At 45.4% G+C, this 17,234-nt stretch overlaps 1 non-coding gene across 1 annotated transcript; it reads right to left on the reverse strand.

Annotated features, from left to right (window-relative positions):
• Positions 1-8,144: 8,144 nt before the first annotated feature.
• On the reverse strand, positions 8,145-8,218 carry Trnat-cgu (transfer RNA threonine (anticodon CGU)). The gene has a single exon. It is a non-coding gene; the product is annotated as a tRNA-Thr (tRNA).
• Positions 8,219-17,234: the final 9,016 nt, after the last annotated feature.

Genomic DNA, 17,234 nt, shown 5'->3' on the forward strand with positions numbered 1-17,234 from the left:
TTCTTTATGTCTACATATTTGCAGCCTCCGTCCTACCCCAGACTGTAGCATGTAACATGGTGGTGTATAACGTAACTATACCGGTGAGTGAGAAACAGAGTGTTGTAATCGACTATCGAATTCGAAGGGTTCGTCCACATATGGATCAATCTGTCCTTTAGCATAACAATCGGATGCCTTCGGACCATTGTCATCGATCAATCTACACTTGACCCCACCCAAAACGTGAAGAGTACTTTCGAGAACTTCACTTTGATAGCGGTGAAACGGTGAGAGCAGAGGTGAGATTGTGGCTCCGTCAACAGAGTCGAACATTGTACGACGATCTATGAACCAACTAGTCTCCCGTTGGGAGAAATGTGTTCGTCACCACGGTAACTATGTTGCGAAATAAATATGTAGGCACGAATAATAACGAAGTAGAATGTTAACCATATATGCTTTGTTCAAAAAGCTTTCAGAGTTTTCACATAAAAAATTTGGAGAAATTACTTTTCCTCGAGTCTTAGTACTTTCAGTATTACAGAGCTGTCGTTATTAATCACTTCTACAACAATGCAAACATGCCATCCGAGTGTCTTTACGTACGCGGGTCGAACTGAAGCGAAGTAATATTGTTTCATTGCTCATATTACGCGATTTGCCACTGCAGCCCCGCCGGTATGAGAAAGAGGATGCAAGGCTAAGAGAGGGAGAAGCATCCAAGCATTTACAGACAACGACACAGACAGATAGTGGCCGGCAATACGAAATATTCTCCGTCTTTCCTGACAAACAAGTGCAACAGCTCGACAGTTCGCCAACATCTACCTGCAATAACCTGACCCATAGGCAATATTTTCTGCCCGTACAGCAGTACTGTTGTGTACCGCAGCCACATTGCAGCAGTGTTGACGGCAAAGTTATTGCGGTCACACACTGCCATGAAATATAGCCCTCGTGAACGCACCTTTAGTCACAACGTTCAGAAAGCCCTCGTTCTGCTTTTGCCAACAAATATCTAGCCTGGTTACAACGATGCTAAAATTACATAAATCTGAGCCCATACAGAGAGGTAACGATCGCCATTCTTCCCACATACCATACGCAAACAGAACAGGAAAAGAGTGCTTGTGCAGTACAGTTGCAGAGGAAGGAATACAAAGCTTCAAGAAAGGAACAAGTATCGGGACTTGGCGAAACCCGGGAAGGAAACCAGCGGCTCGCTGCACCTGGAGGGCTACGCAGTAGCGCAGAGCTGGTTCCGCCGCGTATCATGTAGTCCTGAGCCGCAGACGGACAGGTTCGGATGCGCGGCAGACCAACTCGTTCCGGGTCGGCCAATGCTTCCGGTGTCAGGTATTGTCGACGCGAATTAGGCTCACAGTGCCGTCAAAGGAGGAATCCTGATTTTCCAGTGGCGGACGGCTTCGATGTTCCCACCGCACCGCGTAGAAGCGCATCCGGAGTCCAGCGGGTTGTGACGGGTCAGCTGAGTCCAGTTTGGTGATCAGGAAGCGCTGCCGGTCTGATCAACTCCTGGAGGATCGTCCGTTGGAAGAGGTCTTAGGCCCTGCCTGGACTTCTCACGACCCCTTCACCTCCGCTGTCGCCAGCTGCTCTGCCTTCCAGTACACACCGAAGGTACTTCTTGCAATGCCTGTTTTACAACCGCCAGATGCAGGCAGCCTTTTGGTGTGACTATATCTGCGTTACCTACGCAGTGTAGGAAACATAACTGATTTCTGAAACCTGTCACGGCATAGGCAGGTGTGATTTCGAATAACCTCTACGTGACCCAAGCACGTCGCGTGGATTTCTCACGAAGAGCTTACATCAAAGTAAAAGAATTTGTAGTCACCAACCTGAACTCATAAGCAGGTAGAGGTATAGAATTAGAGTATATGTCACTATTAAGGTGTAAAAAATTTGAGCTTCTAATGCAATCAAAACACATGGCTATTTATGTCACATATTTTGAGTCCGCAGCTCGTGGTCGTGCGGTAGCGTTCTCGCATCCCACGCCCGGGTTCCCGGGTTCGATTACCGGCGGGGTCAGGGATTTTCTCTGCCTCGTGATGACTGGGTGTTGTGTGATGTCCTTAGGTTAGTTAGGTTTAAGTACTTCTAAGTGCTAGGGGACTGATGACCATAGATGTTAAGTCCCATAGTGCTCAGAGCCATTTGAACATATTTTGAGATTCCCAAACTAACTCATCAAATCGTACAGGATACTTCCCGCTGACATAGACTCATGAAATTTGGCAAGTAGCAACGTTTCGCAGTACAGTTACTGGGAAAAAATCAAAAACTTTTAATTTCTAATTACATAACAAGAAAAAAATTTTCATTTATTATCCAACTGTCTATCCGACTCAAGAATTGCAATAGCAAATGCGAAATTATACAAAAAAATTAAACTTTAAATGAAAGTATTCTTGAAAGTCTTGGAATTCTCGGGATCGACTCCTTGCCAGTCACGATATCACGCAAAAATCGTCGAGATTTCCGATTTTCAGGATGGATGAACTATCGATATACTTAATTAAGTTTAAACCGAATCCTCACAACGGGAGCCCTACTTGTACTTGGCCAATTTTTTCATACAGCCTCAAGATTTGTACTCTATTTAGCCATCTAAAACTTAAGTTTACGTTGGGTACATCATAGCACCAAAAATACAAGAATGCATATTTACAGAATTAAAGGCTCAAGTTTTTTCCACGATATATTTTTAATAAGTAAGCATGATTAGCAACTGAGACTTTTTGTGCTATCAACTCACACAATTTATTAAATATAATCATAAGCAATACAGGAAAACGAAAATACGAAAACCAATAAAACAACATATTTTTGCTGCACTCTTATGCAAATTAACAGTCACTTCATAAAGGCGAATATCTTTAATAAACAATATAGAAGAAACTGAGGGAAGTGGTATCCTATATTCATCAACGTCTTCGAAAGTTCTGATCTTTCACAGTCATATTCAGGACACGACAGCAACACGTGATTTCCGCCAGCTTCTGGCTCCAAATTACTCTCACGTGGAGGAGAATCATAAAAGAGCAATGGCTAAAGCGGAGTCAGTGTGATGGTGGAAAATGTTGATCGGTCCAAATGAATCCTGGTAAATGACGGCCTTGTATGAATCTGAGGTTGTAATTCCGCATATTGTCCACTTTTGGTTTGTTGTGACACCCTCCAAATCTCTTGCTATTAATGTTCCAGTGGCTCTTGACCTCACGTAAGTTATATACGGCAGTTTCAAATCGAGGACAGTTCGTATAAAAGCAGCTTGCTTCGCTAAAACGTCAAGCTCCTCATTATAGCGGACGCCAGCGTGGGAATATACCCACACCAGGTAGATTGTCTGCCCCTCGATTTACTGTCAACATATTCCCTTAACACATGCGCTATAAAACGGTTGGTGATTTTATTCCATCTCCGTTGTTCTACGTTTTTAAGGGCACTCTGGGAATCAGACACGATTAACAACTTTAAGAAGATAGTCGAAGCTACGAAACTGAGTGCTTTCTAAATTGCCACTGCTCTAGAAACCGAAGCGGTTTTAATACATCTTTTTTAACATCTTGTACAGTTGCACATCTGGTTGTAAAGACTGTCTTAATACAACTAGCCCGAGAAGTCCTTCTGTCATTTCATCAGAATGAAACAGAACAGCAGGGATAGCAATAGAGAACCATCCGAAACGACTCTGAAAATTACTCAAAAGAAAGATGTCCTGCAAAAAAGTTCGACAAAATTGCACCGCCGCTTACTTGCTCACTTGTGCAGAATATGGTATTGTCAAAACTTTATCGAAAAGAATCTGTATCACAACTTTTACAAATTGTACATAGTTTAAGGCTTCTAATCGGACCCTGCATAGTGACCCGTGCATTCTAGTTAATGTAGTATTATTCTGTGCTGGCTAAGTGTTTAAGAAGACCAAACACCTAAAGTCATCACGCTCTTATTTATCTCACAGGTCGGATAAAATGGTATCGCGACCTCTCTGCGTATAGAGTAAATAGTGTGTGCAAATACGAGAAAGTGTTACAAATGTTTGCGCAGTGTGTGACCAGTCCGGTCCAGCTGGGATGAGGGAAATCGCCCAAAAACCATATCCCGGCAGCCGGCACACCAACCTTTCGCCGTTAACGGGACCACACGGTGGTTCAGGTCGAAAAAATTCGATTTTCGGTTTTCATCATATTTCGACAGATTAAGGTTTTATTTAAGTACTCTGAAAAAGATTTTGCTAAAAAAAATTTTTTCGAGCATTTGAAGAGCATTTTCCTACCATCTGTGTTTATGTGCCACGCCCACTTTTCTGTCACCCACTTTTCTGCATATATTTTGATCTTTATATCCCCTACATTGCACGTTAGGGATTTTTTTTCTCCCGGGTGTGTTGGCTATTCTTGGGATCCAACGGTCAGTATTCTTTTGTTTCTGCTGTTTGTAAACAACACTCTTTCATACATTCGGTTAGTTTTGTTCAAGTGTGATTGCGAGTAGTTGTTACAGAAAACTTGCAGGTATAGTATGGACAGGCAATTAGATGAAGCCGGCCGTAGTGGCCTAGTGGTTCTAGGCGCTTCAGTCTGGAACAGCGCGGCCGCTACGGTCGCAGGTTCGAATCCTGCCTTGGGCATGGATGTGTGTGATGTCATTGGGTTAGTTAGGTTTAGTAGTTCTAAGTTGTAGGGGACTGATGACCTCAGATGTTAAGTCCCACAGTGCGCGTAGACATTTTTGGAATTAAGTGAAATAAAGAAAATCTGGAGGCAATGAAGAGAGATGTTTGGACCATATTCTTCCGTAAGTCCTCTACTGGTAATAAGCCATGTTATGAATTATGTCCATCAAGAGATAATTGGTGGTGCAAATACAACATGGCTCAGGCAACTGGAGAATCTTATTCTCACCAGCATTCTCTTCCTGCTGGTGTTATTACAGCAGTTAAACCTATTTTCAGAGACTTGGCTCATCCTGACCTCCTAAGGGAATGTCTGCATGGGCAGACACAGAACCCAAATGAATGTTTCAACAGCATAATTTGGAACCGCCTTCCTAAAACTGTATTTGTAGGCATGCATACAATGAAACTAGGAGTTCATGATGCTGTTATTACATTCAGTTATGGTAATACTGGAAAGAGTTGGGTACTGAAAAAGCTGGGAATCGATCCTGGTGAAAATATGATCACTCGGCTGCAACATTGCGATAAAATGAGGATAGACGATACAGACAGGTCTGCATCTAGTGTAGCCAAGAAAGCAAGACAAACATCCAGGAAGGTGAAAAAGAAGCTGGTAGACCTGCTAGATGCCAAAGAAGGCCCATCATATGCAGCAGAACAGTTTTAATCATCTGTAAGTAACAAATTTCAAGTTTTTTCTTTAAAGTCAATTTCCCGAAAACTAAAATTTTCAGTACATATGCCCCATTATATCAGAAACGATCACAGATAAATGAACGAAATTTTCAGAGACTCTGCATAACATAAATAGCCACCTCTGGTACTACATTCATTAATATTCCCCGATTAGGAAGCTCACAAAAAAAATTCTGCAGAAAAAACGTTATATTTTTGTTAATAAATTTAAAAAAGTATTTCTTAAAAACTATACAATGGATAAAGCAGATTTTAGTACAGTTGACTGTATTAGCATCATGTAACATACAGTAAAAATTTTAATCTCCTGCATCAAATAGTTTTTGCAGAAATGGGTCAAATACTTGCCTAATTTAACATGGTCTCCTTAATACGCCGTTCGGATTATATCTGTAGCTGGAGTATGTGGCGTCCTCGAAGCGATCGCGTTTATTCGTGAGTATAGCACCTGACATGGAGAGTCATCTACAGCTGTGGAAGTAAATGTGTTTTGAAACAAGATTCTGCCTTGAGAAAAAACAGTTTCCCTCTTTTTCACCTACATAAGTTTCAGTGATGTTTCACAATCATCAGTGGGTTCCCTTTATTATGTAGGTAAGCAGCTGCAACTATGGGGTTTTGGGTTATTTTGGGCTCTTAGGTTAGTGCATAAGTTCATAGCTTTTCTGTTTCGCATGCTGTTATTCCAGTTTCTATGAGTCTACTTATCGATTGTCATTTTTTATTTGTAAATTGCTGTTGCTGTTTGAGTTAACGTATTGCCATTTTGTTATTTGGAGATCGTGATCGGAGCTGTGGACGCTAGAAAATGGATTACCAAGTGGAGAAATCGGAACATTTCCGACATATTCTTCTGTTTGAGTTCAATAGAGAGGTGACAGTAGCGGAGGCAGCCAGAAACATTTACACCATGTATGGGGATAACGCCACTGCACAGAACACGATAAGAAAACGTTTTTTTTAAGTGACTCTCCACGTTCAGGAAGACCATCGGGGTTTGATGAAGATCTTTTAAACGCATTAATCCAAATTAATCCACGTCGTTGTACTCGAGAACTGGCGAGTGTGATGAACTGTGATAATTCCACCATCATGCAACATTTGCATGTAATGGCGAAGATTAAAAAATCGGGTATGTGGGCTTACATGCACTTAGCCAAAATCACAAAACCCATACGTCCAATTATGCTTGCTCGTCATCAGTTAGCTCGTGAACCACACAGACTATTCCTGTCCTGTGTCGCTTCTGATGACGGAAAATTGTGTCTTTTTTGATAGCATAAGGAAAAGAAAGGAAAGACTGAGCCCAAAGATAGCAGCAACTCTGCGTACAAAGACCTGCATGCATCCACAAAAGATGATGTTATGCAATTGGTGGAACAGCGATGGTGCACGACTTGCTTCCCAGAAGTGTAGCCATCACTGCTGACGTCTGTTGTCAACAACTGAGAGGTCTTGCAGGCGCAGTCCAGGAACAACAACCAGGAAGACTGCGTGAAGCGATAAGATTCAACGATAACGCCCGCTCGCATTCTGCTGAACTGACATACGGGAATTCATTCTGCACCCACCTTGTTCACCTAATCTTGCGCCCGCAGATTACACATTTTCCGCTATCTATAGAACAACCTTCAAGGAACTTCCTTTCTGGATGAAAATGCGCTGCGTACATGGCTCAACCAGTTTTTCTGTTGCAAATCATGTGATTGGGTCGAAAAGTTAGCACAGCGTTGGCAGACTGTTCTAAATAATGAAGGAGATATATATTATTGATGACTATTTTGTATTTGTTTTATGTTACACGAGTTTGGATCTTTCCATAGCGTTACTTGAGAACAGAGATCGAGAGGTCCACTACAGATACCAGTGTATTCAATTATTATTTCCTTTCCATCTACTATAGCTTTCTCTATGTGAGAATTTTCTTCAGTTATTAGTATCTCTCGGTGGCTGTTACTGTCTTTACGAACTTTCAGGGAAGTTTAAATGTCGGTTTGTATCTGCTCCATCTCCACAAGGCGTTCTGGAAATCTAGAATGACAGCTGTCGTTCATTATGACCCTTCAATGTTGTGTGGACCTAACTTTAAAATTTTTATCTCTTTGTCCGATGTAAATTGAGTTGCAGTCTTCACATGTGAGCTGGTCGATGCCAAATGTGTTGTAGTTGTCTGTGTTAGTGTTCGTAGTTGTCAATTTGGCCCGTTATGCGATGTTTGCTTTGTAGATTATTTCAGTGCTTGTTTTGTACATTGCCAACCCCCCAATCTGCTTTATTGTTGTAGGTGAGTGTATACCGTTTGTTTGTTATTTTGGATGCTTCTTATTATGTGTGGGTCTGTTCTGAGTAACTGTTTGTTCATTTTATGTGTTTTGTATGACAAGAATCGCTTCCCTCTTTCTTTTAATTTTGTAGTTCACTTTGTTTTATGTCTGTTTGCAACATGTCTCTGTTGCTCACTGTCGTAGTTGTTCTCAGTGAGTGGAAAACCTACATGTAATTCAGATCGAAAACTTAATCTTCTGATATAACGTACCAGAGGTGATCAATAAGTAATGCAACACGTTTTTTTTTTTCTTTTCTGAAATCAGGTTACTTTTATTCAGGATTTCGATACATCTTATTATTCATATACTAAGATGGTATCTGTTCTTTCCATCATTGACAATGAAGCTCGTTAGAATGAAATTACAATTTACAATGAAATGAACGCCCTTAGCTTCTTACAGGCGTTGACATACGTCAAAATGAAAATGTGTGCCCCGACCGGGACACGAACCCGGGATCTCCTGCTTACGTGGCAGACGCTCTATCCATCTGAGCCATCGAGGACACAGAGCACAGCGCGACTACAGGGATTTATCTCTGGCACGCCTCCCCCGAAACCCACATTGTCAACGTATTGTCCCGCACTACATTCGTAGTGCCCCCGCCCATTATACTCATTACTCGCGGCGCGTTGCCGATTCCCGTAATATATATAGTTAAGGCTCACCAGCCACTTGACCATCTTCTTCTTTTGTGTGAATGCACAAACAGTGCCCGAACTCTTACGGGAATCGGCAACGCGCCGCGAGTAATGAGTATAATGGGCGGGGGCACTACGAATGTAGTGCGGGAGAATACGTTGAGAATGTGGGTTTCGCGGGAGGCGTGCCAGAGATAAATCCCTGTAGTCGCGCTGTGCTCTGTGTCCTCGGTGGCTCAGATGGATGCTCTGGCCACACTCATCTTACCAGTCATTCGGCCAGCCGACTCGACCGCATATATGTGTCACAAGATCTCACACAAGGTGTGGTGGACGCCGAACTATGGCCTCAAGCCTATTCTGATCACAGTGCCTATATCTGCACTATACACCTACGCCCCCAACAAGTCTGGCGCAGCAATGGCTTTTGGAAGCTCAACATAACTCATCTCCAGGACCTGGATTGCCGTCGGCAAGTTGCAGCAACGTGGACTGACTGTGAACGCCGCCACCCTCGATACGCCTCGACCCTGGAGTGGTGGCTCCTCTGTGCCAAACCAGCAATCCGTAGGACACTTATGCAATATGGCAAGGACGTGACTGCGTGGCATCGACAGACCCTTGATTTTTACTACGCGACTCTCAGGGACCTCGACGCCTTACCCCCTTCCCCGGAGAGACAACATGATCAAAGCAGAATCAAGGCTCACATACTATCATTGACGAAGCGCCGACTAGAAGGTGCAGTCGTCCGCTCGCGACGGCACGACCGAACGTTTGCGGAGGAACCCACTATGCATCACGTTGTGGCGGATAAGCGCCGACAACGCCAACACTTAATCACACAACTCAGGACACACGACGGTCGCTTATGTACGACCCAAGCAACCATAGTAAAGGCGGTGGAGGATCATTTTCGTCATCTTTACAAGGAAAGAATCGTCGATGACGAGGCCACTACTGAAGTGTTACAGCAGGTAACACGTACTATCGACGAGGCTACCGTGAATGCACTAACAGAGAAAATCTCACTTGAAGAAGTCGAAGACGCCGTGGACAAAGGTGCGGCCAATAAGTCTCCTGGACCTGATGGATTGCCCATCGAATTCTACCGGACTTTCCGTGACATCATGATGCCTCGCTGGGTTATAATGTTCCGCGAACTTACGTCTCCAGACTGTGTTGTGCCGCCAGCGTTTGTAGAAGGACTTCTCATACCGGTACATAAGCCAGGTGGAGGGCTATCGATTAACGACTATCGGCCGCTTACAATGCTGAACGCCGATTACAAGATTTTCACCAGGATTATGGCGAGCCGTATTAAGACGACTTTGCCGATGATCCTCGCTCCTGAACAGACGTCGCAGGGGGGAGAAGCCAACATACACATGGCCACCGGTGACTGCAGGGATTTAATAGCAATCGCTTCTGCGTGCCGTCTGAGAGCGGCGATCGTCTCCGTAGATTTCAACCGCGCCTTTGATAGAGTGCACCACAACTTCCTCCTACGAGTGATGGACTGTATGGGATTCCCCCCGGGCCTCATCGACACCCTACGGCGTCTTTGGACCGCAGCCAGCTCACACGTCCAGGTTAATGGAAGGACGGTAGGACCAGTACCCATTAAGAGGTCTCTACGACAGGGTTGTCCCCTTTCTACCTACCTTTATGCCATCGCACTCGAGCCACTCCTAGGGGGCCTTAACCACCGCCTATCTGGCATCACGCTGCGGGACGTCACCTTTCGCTATAGGACATACGCTGACGACCTGCTACTGCTGGTTCGTTCCAATGACGAAGTTCAAAGCGTACTAACCTGGATTGAGCGATACGGACAGGCCGCCGGCAGTCTTCTGAACATCAACAAGTCGGCGGCGTTGGATATTGGGCGAGGTCTCGGACCGGAAGCCCTCGCTCCCCTCCCACCAGTTTCTGATCTGCGATATTTGGGAATCACGTTCAAGAAAGATGTACGTAAAACAGCTGCAGCAAACTACCGACGGTTATTACAGATCATACGCGCAATGGTGCGACAGAACCTGCTCCGGGACTTGAACCAGCTACAACGTGTTGAATACCTGAACCTCTACGTGGCATCAAAACTCAATCACGTGGCACAAGTCCTCCCACTACCGCTGCAGATAGGTCGCCGGCTTCAAGCGGCCTTCAGTTACTACGTTTCCGCAGGTCATATCTTTAAAGTACGATACGACACTCTTACCCTCCCAGTGCACAAAGGAGGGCTGGGATTGGTCAACGTCAGGGCGAGAGCAGCTAGCCTTTACATGAGCAACATGAGGAAACGATGGAAAAGTCTTTATACCTCTCTCACGGGTCGTTTACTACAGGTTCTGATGCCAGTCTCTAACGTCCCGCCGGTGTCGGTTGCGCACGTCGCACCACAGCTCTCCCATGTGTCGACCTTCATTCTTGATTACAGCTATGTCAGCTCGAACCTCTCCGCCACGCGTCCACCAAAGGCGAAAGATTTTTACACCAACCTTCTGCGTGCTGTTCCCCATAACGTGGTGGAAAACAACTACCCTACGGTTCACTGGCCAAGAGTGTGGAAAACGATACACCACAACTTTCTGTCCTCCACGGTGCGTTCGAAGTGGTATCAGATTGCCAACAAAAAATATGCCACACTACAGCGACTTCACACTATTGGACTGGCAGACTCCCCTTATTGCCCAAATTGTCACCTTTTGGATACTGATGAACATCGTTTTACTTGCGCATCATCGTCCGGAGTTTGGCGACTAACACAGAAGATATTGGCTTGTTACCTCCGGGTCACACCTGATATGATTGACCCTCAGACCCTACTCTGTCCCGATGGAACTTACTTTCCGGCTGCAAAATATCATGCGCTTACATGGTTCAAAGGACTTACAGTCGCCTACATCTTTCGCGACGGAGAGAAAGAGCAGCTTGATTACTGGTGGTTCCTGCAAAATGCGCACAATGCCCTCGAACGCACACCGAAATACCGTACGCTCTTCGCAAATTATTTACGCAGCGTTTTCGTTAACCCCCCCTCTCAGCTGGGGAGTGCCGAGCTGCGGTTGATGTTCTGTGCCGCATCACACAAACGGCTGAACGTTCTGCCTTGTCAGCCATGAGCGAAGGAAGAGACAAGCTGCTGCAAGGATGCTGTTTTCCTTGAGGCACTAGCGAAGCTGAATGCCTCCGTTGCAGATGCCCTTCAAAGGCGCAATTGGAGATATCAGATAACGATGACGAGGCTCCAAGTGGAACCAGTTACATTATTGAAGAACCTTTTAGTTGGAATTACATCAGTGATTTATGTTTTTATTTCTGGATTACTCTTTTATGCCACCTTTGTTGTTGTAACACTTACTTGTAACACTTACTTACTAGAATTCACATGTAACAAAAAAAGTGGCAAAGGATAGCCCTAACCTTGATTTCCCATATTTCCCCTGATATATAGGCAGCTCTCTGGGGTGGGTTTACTCAGGAGCCAACGCCTGAAGTGGATCAGATTTTTTGTTATAGGATGAAAAGTGGCGGTGGCACTTAGTGTTTTTTTTAGTTCCATTTTCCTAAGGGGCTTTTAAGGGAAATTACTTTATAGAGAAAAAAAAATAAAAAAAAAAACAAATAAAAAAAAATAAAAAAAAGATGGTAGAGCACTTGCCCGCGATAGGCAAAAAAAAAATAAAAATAAAAATAAAAAAAAAAAAGATGGATAGAGCGTCTACCATCTAAGCAGGAGATCTCGGGTTCGAGTCCCGGGCGGGGCACACATTTTCATGTGTCCCCGTTGACGTATGTCAACGCCTGTAAACAGCTAAAGGTGTTGATTTCATTGTAATCTTATTATTCCTCTCTCGTTTGGCTACAAAACCCTGCTTTTCAACAAAATCACTGTTGAATGCGATGGCCTTACGCCACCTTACTGGGAGGGAATGTGTGTCCGCATTGGGTAGTGTAGTGGTTAATGTTAAAGCCAACGTCTTGCTGCATCAATAACCTCCCATCATCCACGTACTGGTTCCCACGGAGTGCACCCTTCCTTCGACCAAACAGTTGGAATTTCACTCCATTGCTTGCTGTTTTGTTTCCGATTCGAAGTGATGAACACATGTTTCATCGCCTGTGACAATGTTCAAATGGTTCAAATGGCTCTAAGCACTATGGGACTTAACATCTGAGGTCATCAGTCCCCTAGACATAGAACTACTTAAACTCTACTAACCCAAGGATATCATACACATCCATGCCCGAGGCAGGATTCGAACCTGCGACCGTAACAGCAGCGCGGTTCCAGACTGAAGCGCCTAGAACCGCTCGGTCACAGCTGCCGGCGTGACGATGTTCGACAAAAATTGTGACGATGAGCCTCATAACGCGCAAGAAATCCCGCACAGATGGGCCTTCGCTGCTATTCATGGTCTTCCGTTAGCCGAGAGGAAACCAGTGAGCACACACGTTTGAATAGCCCGACTAGTGCACTAGTGTGTCAGCATTACCAACAGAGACGTCCAGTTGAGCAGCGAGGTGTTTGTGATCGTCGATCACATCGAATGGGGATGTCCGCTCGTCACAGCACTGCAGGAGTCACATATTTGTGCGGCCTGCCGGCACGCGCCTTGTTGCGATGAGGAGAGGCGCTTCCCCCAACCACTCACCGTGCTTTTACTCAACACCAGGCCTCAGAAGATATTCTAAAAGCTCCTTTGAATTCTGCTATACTCTTCTTTTCCATTAAAAAAAATGGACCTCAATGATAGCCCTCTACTCGGAACACACCTCCATTACAGTCGCCATTTTCAAAGCCACGTATAGCGCCGCCACCTATCTTAGCTTTATGATACTGAGTAGGGCTGAAGCGGGAATATTCCAGGGTGTCCCACAGCAAATTCCGCATTACCTAAACTGAAATTGGTAGAGAAAAAAATGTATTGCATCATTTACTGAACGCCCCTCGTATCAGTGGAGGCGGAAATCGCTGACCTAAATTATTTGGTGTCTCTGGGATCCTCCTGTAGACGATAGGATAGCTCGAAATGAAAGCGGTGAGATTTGTACTACTGGTGGGTCTGAAAGCTAGTGCGGCCCGCTGGACAGAGTGATAGACTAAGCCCAGGTGCCCTGTGTGGTGCAGACGCATATTTCGTGCCAGCCTACGGGGGTAGGCGTTAAAACAGATAGAGTAATACACCGAATTTCGCTACGTTTTACCCAAATCTGTAATTACGCTACTCGTCTAGTTGTAACTTGCATATCGTTGCAGAAAATGGAGAGGCGGCAAGCGCTGATAAGGAGACTCCGTCGCTTTATCCAGAGAAACTCAAGGCAATGACAGAAGAAGGTGGGGTATACCAGCCAAACCATATTCAACGTAGATGAAACTAATCTCTTCTCGAAGAATATGCCTAAAAGAACTTCTAGCGCACGTGAAGAGAAAACCTTTCCGAAGAGCGATTGGCAGTAGTGATTGACGCGTGCTACACATGTCATTTATTATATGGAAAGAAGTACTGACGGAGGAAAAACAACTATCTTTCTTCAATAGAAAAAAGTGGCTGGCGTGAAAGCATAGCCCAGCAACGTCTGGAACAAATTCAAGCAAATTTTTTAATGTAAAAAGACTAAACTCCTACCGAACAGGCCATGAAGGCCCAACGGTACTGACCGGCCGCCGTGTCGTCCTCAGCCCACAGGCGTCCCTGCATGCGGTTATGGAGAGGCATGTGCTCAGCACACCGCTCTCCCAGTCCTAGGTCGGTTTCCGAGACCACAGTCGCTACTGTTCAATCAAGTAGCTCCTCAGTTTGCCTTACAAGGTCGGAGTGCACCCCCTTGTCAATAGCGATCACCAGAGCGGATGGTCTCCCGCCCAAGTACTAGCCCAGCCTGACAGCGCTTAACTTGGGTGATCTGACGGGAACTGGTGTTACAGTTGGGTCAAGGCCGTTGGCTAAATTTTTTAGGTACATGACTCATTATTTACGTTGTATGTAAAATTAAGATACCGCGCTACCCTTACATGAAGAAAATGAGCGTATGGCTTTGTTCAGTTTTAACGATTTCAGCTGTTTCTCAACACCACTGATACTAGTACATACACTCCTGGAAATTGAAATAAGAACACCGTTAATTCATTGACCCAGGAAGGGGAAACTTTATTGACACATTCCTGGGGTCAGATACATCACATGATCACACTGACAGAACCACAGGCATATAGACACAGGCAACAGAGCATGCACAATGTCGGCACTAGTACAGTGTATATCCACCTTTCGCAGCAATGCAGGCTGCTATTCTCCCATGGAGACGATCGTAGAGATGCTGGATGTAGTTCTGTGGAACGGCTTGCCATGCCATTTCCACCTGGCGCCTCAGTTGGACCAGCGTTCGTGCTGGACGTGCAGACCGCGTGAGACGACGCTTCATCCAGTCCCAAACATGCTCAATGGGGGACAGATCCGGAGATCTTGCTGGCCAGGGTAGTTGACTTACACCTTCTAGAGCACGTTGGGTGGCACAGGATACATGCGGACGTGCATTGTCCTGTTGGAACAGCAAGTTCCCTTGCTGGTCTAGGAATGGTAGAACGATGGGTTCGATGACGGTTTGGATGTACCGTGCACTATTCAGTGTCCCCTCGACGATCACCAGAGGTGTACGGCCAGTGTAGGAGATCGATCCCCACACCATGATGCCAGGTGTTGGCCCTGTGTGCCTCGGTCGTATGCAGTCCTGATTGTGGCGCTCACGTGCATCGCGCCAAATACGCATACGACCATCATTGGCACCAAGGCAGAAGCGACTCTCATCGCTGAAGACGACACGTCTCGATTCGTCCCTCCATTCACGCCTGTCGCGACACCACTGGAGGCGGGCTGCACGATGTTGGGGCGTGAGCGGAAGACGGCCTAACGGTGTGCGGGACCGTAGCCGAGCTTCATGGAGACGGTTGCGAATGGTCCTCGCCGATACCCCAGGAGCAACAGTGTCCCTAATTTGCTGGGAAGTGGCGGTGCGGTCCCCTACGGCACTGCATAGGATCCTACGGTCTTGGCGTGCATCCGTGCGTCGCTGCGGTCCGGTCCCAGGTCGACGGGCACGTGCACCTTCCGCCGACCACTGGCGACAACATCGATGTACTGTGGAGACCTCACGCTCCATGTGTTGAGCAATTCGGCGGTACGTCCACCCGGCCTCCCGCATGCCCACTATACACCCTCGCTCAGGCCGTCAACTGCACATACGGTTCACGTCCACGCTGTCGCGGCATGCTACCAGTGTTAAAGACTGCGATGGAGCTCCGTATGCCACGGCAAACTGGCTGACACTGACGGCGGCGGTGCACAAATGCTGCGCAGCTAGCGCCATTCGACGGCCAACACCGCGGTTCCTGGTGTGTCCGCTGTGCCGTGCGTGTGATCATTGCTTGTACAGCCCTCTCGCAGTGTCCGGAGCAAGTATGGTGGGTCTGACACACCGGTGTCAATGTGTTCTTTTTTCCATTTCCAGGAGTGTAGTTAACTAGTACAAATGTAAGAAGAGTTTCTTCTATTTTCACTCCCAAAAAATTGAACCATCGTCCACCAACTTTTTTGCGTACTTCTTAGCTAGACATAATTAAAAGTTTCCTCAGGATTCAGATGATGCTGCGGGGCGAAATTAGGTAGTGATAATAAATATTGGTAACTAAGGGGTCGTCAACTATTGTTTCAAAAACCGTTTCCTTTAATAGATTTCAGTTTCGAAAGTCATTTAGTTAATTGGTCATACTCGATTTGGTGCATGTACACAGGGAACGACGTTGATCATTATTTTAGTAACAGCACTCTTTAGATCTTATTATTGATTAAACGACGGGGAACATTTAGAGTATTTGTGCCTTCACCCTTCTGCGTGATCATTTCAAGCAAAACTAATTTCAGGATTGTTGCATTACATTACAAACTTAAAGCCGCAATGTTAGAAATCAAAATCTCAAAACAGTCTCACTTTTTCTCGGAACTATGTATATACATTTTCAAGAAATACATTATTGATGGTTACAATGTCTGTGTTTATACAGTGTCTATATCTTCACATTACAAAGTCCTTCAGACATGCATGAATGTCTGAAGGAACAAACACTGCTCTCAGGATTACATCTGCGGTAAATATTACGAAATGAAATCACGTTTTGCGAATCCTGATTGAAGTCATCTGTTTGCGACTCTTGAAAATTTGTGCCCCACAAGGATTCAAACCCGGATTTCCCGCCAATAGCGATGGTCGCCTTATCCGCTGTCCGAGCACGCCTACAGGACCGTCCAAACTTTTACATGTCATGGAGCCCACAACCCTTACTCTTGCACATTTCGTGAAACTCTTGCACATTTCGTGAAATACTTAATATCTTATTTTGGCTCTGAATAAATTATATCACTTTATCGAATTAAGTTTTAATATTTTTGGAAATTTATTGTAAGATCCTATGGGACCAAACTGCTGAGGTCATCGGTCCTTAGTCTTACACACTACCTAATCTAACATAAACTAACTTCCACTAAGGACGACTCACACGCCCATGCTCGAGGAAGGACTCGAACCTCCGACGGGGACGGGTGGGGGGAGGGGGGGGGGGACTGTACGAACTTTGGCAAGGAACGCAAGACCGCGCGGAGTAGCCGCAAGTTTTAATAGTAGTTGCAACAGCAGTGTATGATGGTACCACAACAACACCTACAAATGCATGTTCATTTCAGTTTTGTAACAACAAATTAATGATGTCCAATGATGACTTAGTCGGTCGCACCCAATCTTCTTGCTTTCGCAGACTCGCACCGCGTGTTCATATAAAGGCCAACTTTGCGGACCGTTTTTACGTAATACAGGAGGGGCTTA

Source organism: Schistocerca gregaria, chromosome 8 (assembly GCF_023897955.1).
Source record: "Schistocerca gregaria isolate iqSchGreg1 chromosome 8, iqSchGreg1.2, whole genome shotgun sequence".
NCBI classification, from domain to species: Eukaryota; Metazoa; Arthropoda; class Insecta; order Orthoptera; family Acrididae; genus Schistocerca; species Schistocerca gregaria.